Source organism: Triticum dicoccoides, chromosome 5A, assembly GCF_002162155.2.
Source record: "Triticum dicoccoides isolate Atlit2015 ecotype Zavitan chromosome 5A, WEW_v2.0, whole genome shotgun sequence".
Classification (NCBI taxonomy): Eukaryota; Viridiplantae; Streptophyta; class Magnoliopsida; order Poales; family Poaceae; genus Triticum; species Triticum dicoccoides.
The window spans coordinates 56820422-56826493 of NC_041388.1; the positions used below are offsets into that span (position 1 = coordinate 56820422).

The window sequence follows — 6072 nt, forward strand, 5'->3', positions numbered from 1 at the left end:
CTTCTGTCACAAGATCAAATAAATAATTTAATTCAACTGGTAGGTCCACAGCATCACAGTCCTGAGCCACCTTTGAATCAGGGCCGATCCTGAGTGTTTGGGGGCCCGGGGCAAAAGTAATATAGTGGGCCCTTTTTATAAACATCATGCCAATAATAACTAATATACATCCATATGAAATGTTACCAATAAATACTTGAATGTATTCAAAATCAATTTATGTCGAATAACTTGTAAGTATTACCTTTAAAAATTCTTCTAGCACCCATCCGTGCATAGTTACTTTTGATGGAGGCGTTGTCAATTCCGTCCAATAATTTCTTCCTTGGTTCTACTCGTCCATGACAACTATTATCGACTCACCATGTAGGTTCATTCGTTAAGCACTGATATTAATCTGAAAAAAATCAGCAGCTCCTCCACTCAGTGATTTTATCAAGTCACCCTCATGTTTCTCTTTTCCATTTTCGCTAACACGTCACCAAGCATACTTTCTAGACAACACGTTAACACGGGGTGATGAAAATAAATGAAAATGCATCGTTTATTTGAAGGTAAATTATTGGATTAGTAAAAATGTTGATTGTTGCTTTTTGCTAATTATTGAAGGCAAATGATATGAAATAGGGAGTAGTAATATGATTGTTAAGGATCCAATTTTTCACACAGATCACACCCTTTTACTCATGCGGAGGTGTAACAATGATATAGTACCTGCGATTGATCGGATCACCATTAGTGTCTGACACTCGACGATGGTACGATGCAGACTTCCTGTGGGATCTGGAAATCGATGTAGGTGTGCGCCGTGCTCAGCAGCGTCTGGAGAGTGGAGACCGGGGGCGCTGGGCGATGACAGCACAGTAGAGAACTGTCTGCCGGCTGCGGCGGCTTGCGGCAGGCTGAGCGGTGGCAGGAATAGGTTAGAGAGAGTTGTGATTGAGAGGAAGAAGCGATCAGGATGGACCCGTGCGAGATGCGGCCGTCGTGCGAGTGCCACGCTAATTTCCTAGCGCTAACGATCAATTGGGCCAGCCCATCATGTTGTTCCTTTCTTCCATTTTCTCTATTCGATACCAGATCATGGCCCCCTCCAGGGCTGGGCCCTAGGCCGTCGTCCCTCTGGCCATACGCCAGGGCCGGCCTTGCTTAGAATTTGCAGCACTGGACGTTCCAAAAACGGGTACTATCGGAAATGGAAAATAAATTAAGCCGTGCATAAAGAATGCAGGAAGCAAAAAAGTGAACCTTTTTGTTGTTTGGGAACAAATGATTTTAATAAACTTCAAGGAAGGCAGACAAGACATCACCTTTCCAAGGGCCCTCACCATCTTCCTGCTAATCAGACTGATGCAGCTATGTCCTCCTACGTAGTATTAAAATTCTCAAGAGCGAAACGCTGGGTTGAGCAAGGAGCGATGCCACGTCATGATTTTTACTGTGGTCGCGAGGAACTGTTTCTGGCGAGACAAAAAAACACGGGCTTTATCAATCGTGTTCTATTTTGCGATATGGCGTTGGACGAAAGAATCAAATTATTGGTTGCAAGAAATCCCATAAGATCATCTCCAGCAGGATAGATCATTGCAACATACCAGTGATTTCCTGCCAAAACCAAGCTTCTTCTCTATGTCCTCCATTTCGTAGCAAATGACATAACCACCGTCCCCTAATTTGAGAGCGAACATGAGCAAACCATAATAATTTAAGCTACAACAACAGGACCACTTTGCAACAACAAACAATAGTAAATAGTAGACATCTAAAATTTCGTTATAATTACAGTAAAACATCATAAACCAACAGTTTTCAGCCAATCAGCTGTACCTATGAAGACTTCTCTGTAAACTGTCCTTGATCCAAAAAGAAAAGCATCTGAATCTGATGTAAAACAGCCTTCCTGAAATAACATAACAATAAATAAGTAACAGACATGACATTCAGGTTGTTAGGAGAAGTATTGTACTTACGCACAATGAGTTTAAATCAAGCAATGCACACTGTGCTTCTGCTTCCTCGACGCTGTTAAATAACACAATGGCATACAATTACGGGCATTTGTCAATACTTTCAGGTCGTATTATCAATAAACAGTTTGATTGGAGCAGAGAAAACCTACCCATCCAAGCAAGGCATGCCGGCCAAGCCAAGATGCTTCGCCTCTTTAATCATGCGCGAGAATTCCGATCCCTTGTTCCGTTGAAGGGAGGTCAATGGTTGCGAACTCGTGTCATCACAATCAGCCTAAAGTGAATGAAGCAACTGGGCTTAAACAAATAGAATTGGCTGCATCATATTCCCAAGAAGTGTCCATTATGTGTAAAAGAAATGACCACAGAATTGGAACCTAGATGACGTCTATAAGTAGCCAGCTTGATTGAAAGTATTGCCCCATCTGAAGATAAACAAGAAAACATACAAATCGCTATACATTGACCACATTACATCGAACACCTTGCAGGCACAGAAACAAATATGAGAAAATCTAGAAAAAGAGAGAATGAGAGATAGAGAGAGATGGTGCCTGTAAAGCAGGCAGGGGGCAGGTGCGGCGTCTCTTGAGTTGTCATGGCCGCTTGCACCATTGGTCGGCCTCTTCCTGCTAGCCTTGGGCATGGTGGATGAGTGGCAGATGAGGAGGACGATGCATACCGACGAAGATGGAGATTGAGATTACGAGGAGCACGAGGGAGAAGAGATGAAGAGGAGGCAGGTAGCGAGGCTGTGAGGGGCCAGGGTCGAACTCCTCCCCTCGCCGAGCTCCGACACCACGGCGACCAGATCCATCCCACCACCCATCTTCCTCCGCCTTGATATCGCCCATGAAGCCCTCAACTTCGGCGCCGCCGTGCTAATCGACGAGAGCCACCGACACTGAAACGACGAACCGAGAGGAAGGAGGCAAGAGAGGATGGGGACGGCACGCGTGGTGAATCTGGGGAGAGGGACGTCTCTCTCTCTCTCTCTTCCTCTCTTAGCGACGAAGAAAACGAGCAGCGTACAAGGCCAGTCTAACGCTGCCAAGTGGACCAACTGGAACTTATATAAAGCAGAAAGACTTGCCCAATCGATGAGTGTTAGAATATATTGTAACATGTATATACGGTGTGATTATAAATCGTATATACGCCCAGTAGGTTAGCGTGTTGCGTGCGTATTGTAATTAGGTAGTTGTGGTTGTTAGGATTTATCCTTATCTCTTTAGCCTTTTCTTGAGAATCAATCCAACACAACCGAATTGCCAGGATCTTGTAAATCTCTTTGCCTATATAACATGCAACGCGTCCCTGCAAGAGGCACACGCTTCATCCAATCTTTCATGGTATTCAGAGCCAACTTCCTCTCCAACATCCAACCCTAGTCATGGCTAGCTCCAGCTTCGCCGCCGCCGCTTTTGCCCTCATTCCCATCGCTAATAAGCTGCACCGGCGTAACTACATGGTCTGGCGCGCCCAAGCCCTAGCCACCATCCGCAGAGCGCAGCTGATTGATCATCTCAATCCTGATCACCAGTTCCCGGAGCCCAAGCTTGCCGATAAAGATGGTAAGCCGACAGATGTGCCGAACCCGGCGTATCTTGTCACCCTCGCGCAAGACTCGCAGGTGCTGAGTTTCATCTTCAACTCGATCTCGCCACCTGTGATGATCCAAGTCGCCCACTGCACCAAGGCCGCCGCGGCATGGACCGCCATCAGGGAGATGTTTCTCTCCCAGACGCAGGCCAACATCGTCAACACGCGGATCGCCCTCTCCACCACCAAAAAGGGCACCGCAACCATCGCCCACTACATCGGGCGCATGAAAGCGCTGGGCGATGAGATGGCTTCAGCAGGCAAGCCGCTCGATGATGATGACATGGTCTCCTACATCCTTGCAGGGCTGGACTACGACTACATCTCGTTTGTCTCGTCCATCTGTGCCGCGAGAACTGAATCAATCAAGGTAGCCGAACTTTACTCTCAGCTGATCGGTTTTGAAAAGCGTCTTGCTATGTTTGAAGGTGGCAACCGCTCCTCCCAGTCCTCGGCAAATGCTATCTCTCGTGGCCGTGGTGGTGGCCGCGGTGGAGGTGGTCGTGGCAATGGCGGCCGCGGCAATGGAGGAGGTGGTCGTGGCAACAGGGGCCATGGCAATGAAGGCGGTGGTCGCGGCAATGGAGGTCGCGGCAACGGCAACGGAGTAGATGATCTTCCTGAGGTCGTCTGCCAAATCTGCAAGAGGCCGAACCACACTGCCCTTGAGTGCTACCGTCGCTTCGACATCTCTTACACCAAGAACGAGAAGAGCGCCGGATCTGCCACAACTCGTCCTATGGAGTAGATACCAACTGGTATCTGGACACCGGCGCCACCGACCACATCACCAGCGAGCTCGACAAGTTGACCGCCCACAACAAGTATCACGGCAACGATCAAGTCCACACTGCCAACGGAGAAGGTATGGAAATTAGTCATATTGGTCACACTACCGTTCGTACCCCTACTCGTGATCTTCATCTAAAGAATATCTTGCATGTGCGTGATGCCGCCAAAAACCTTATCTCTGCTCATCGTTTATCCACTGACAATCATACATTCCTTAAAGTTCACCCAAATTTCTTTCTCGTCAAGGAACAGGGTACGAGGAAAACCCTTCTGCACGGCAGGTGTAGACAAGGCCTCTACCCCGTATCATCGGCTCCTCTTAGTTCAAGCAAGCAAGCGTTTGGTGCAAATAAACTACCTGTTGAAAGGTGGCACAATCGGCTAGGGCATCCGTCATCTACCATAGTGCGTCATGTTCTTAGTCAGAATGATATTCCTTTTTCTAGTAGTGAGTTAAATAAAGAAGGTGTTTGTGATGCATGCCAAATGGGCAAAAGTCATCAACTTCCTTATCCTAGTTCAAACAGTGTGTTTAAAGCTCCTTTAGAGCAAATTTTCTCCGATGTATGGGGGGCTGCCCGTGATTCTATCAATAGGAAAAACTATTATGTGTCTTTCATCGATGATTACAACAAATTTACGTGGATATATCTACTCAAGCACCGATCTGAAGTGTTTAAAGTCTTTCATGAATTTCAAACTCTTGTTGAAAGGTTGTTCAATAAAAAAATAATCACTATGCAAACAGACTGGGGTGGCGAGTATGAACGCTTAAATTCCTTCTTTCGTCAATTAGGAATCACTCACCATGTCTCCTGTGTTAAATGATATGGGTGTAGTTGTAACGTGACATATGTCAAGGGGTGTAACTTGTGTGCGTGTGTTGTAACTTGGGCAGGTTGTTGGAGGTTAGAGATCCTTATCTTGTATTGTCTTGGATGAGGGGTCAAGCTAACACAACAACCTGCCAACCGATGTAATCTTGTCTTGCTATTTAACACGCACGCGTCCCTACCAGGAGGTATACGCTTCACCTCTTTTCTTTCATGGTAATCAGAGCCTACCTCGGGTTCATCCATGGCGAGCTCTTCCTCCGCAAGTTCCTTCCCCTCGTCTCCGTTTGCACACAACGCAACCGAGAAGCTTACGAGAGGGAACGGGGCCTTATGGCGCGCCACGGTGCTCTCAGCCATTAGGGGAGCGCAGGTGGCAAGCTTCCTCGACACTGAGCAGCCGCCTCCGCCCACGACCATTGAGGTCACCGGCGATGACGGGAAAACCATGACGAAGGCGCCGAACCCAGAGTTCAGTGTGTGGTACGCGCGGGATCAACAGGTTTTCTCATACCTGCTGACTACGCTACCGCGTGAGATGGCCGTCCAAGTGGCAACCTGCCACACCGCGGCCGAGCTATGGAACACGGTGCAAGGGATGCTTGCGTCGCACACCAGGGCGCAGACCGTCAATGTCAGAATTGCACAAGCCAATCTTCAGAAGGGCAACTCCACGATCACAGAGTATGTCGGTAAGGTCCGAACCCTGTGTGATGAACTAACTGCTTCAGGGAAGGCCTTGGACGAGGAAGAGGTGATCTCCCACATCCTTGCTGGACAGGATGAGGAGTACGACCCAGTGGTGTCGGCCATGTGTTCTAGGGTCGAACCTGTCAAGATCCCGGAGCTGTTCTCACAGCTTCTGAGTTTTGAGA

The 6072-nt window shown here is 47.8% G+C and overlaps 1 long non-coding RNA gene and 2 pseudogenes across 3 annotated transcripts in view; 2 read left to right on the plus strand and 1 right to left on the minus strand.

Moving 5' to 3' along the window:
• LOC119299269 overlaps positions 1–3063 on the minus strand; it is a 5382-nt gene extending 2319 nt beyond the window's left edge. Inside the window, exons 1-8 of one of the 3 annotated variants that reach the window (XR_005146113.1) lie at positions 2348–3063; positions 2120–2244; positions 1971–2022; positions 1828–1900; positions 1596–1669; positions 1311–1460; positions 715–1186; positions 245–397 (exon numbers count right to left, since the gene is read on the minus strand). This is a non-coding gene — a long non-coding RNA (uncharacterized LOC119299269). Of the gene's footprint in view, positions 1–244; positions 398–714; positions 1187–1310; positions 1461–1595; positions 1670–1827; positions 1901–1970; positions 2023–2119 lie in introns of all 3 variants that reach the window. The other 2 variants (XR_005146112.1, XR_005146114.1) reach the window with 2 other exon arrangements.
• A 774-nt stretch (positions 3064–3837) lies between these two features.
• On the plus strand, positions 3838–3979 carry LOC119304593 (annotated as a pseudogene).
• Positions 3980–5933: 1954 nt separating this feature from the next.
• LOC119304595 lies at positions 5934–6072 on the plus strand (annotated as a pseudogene).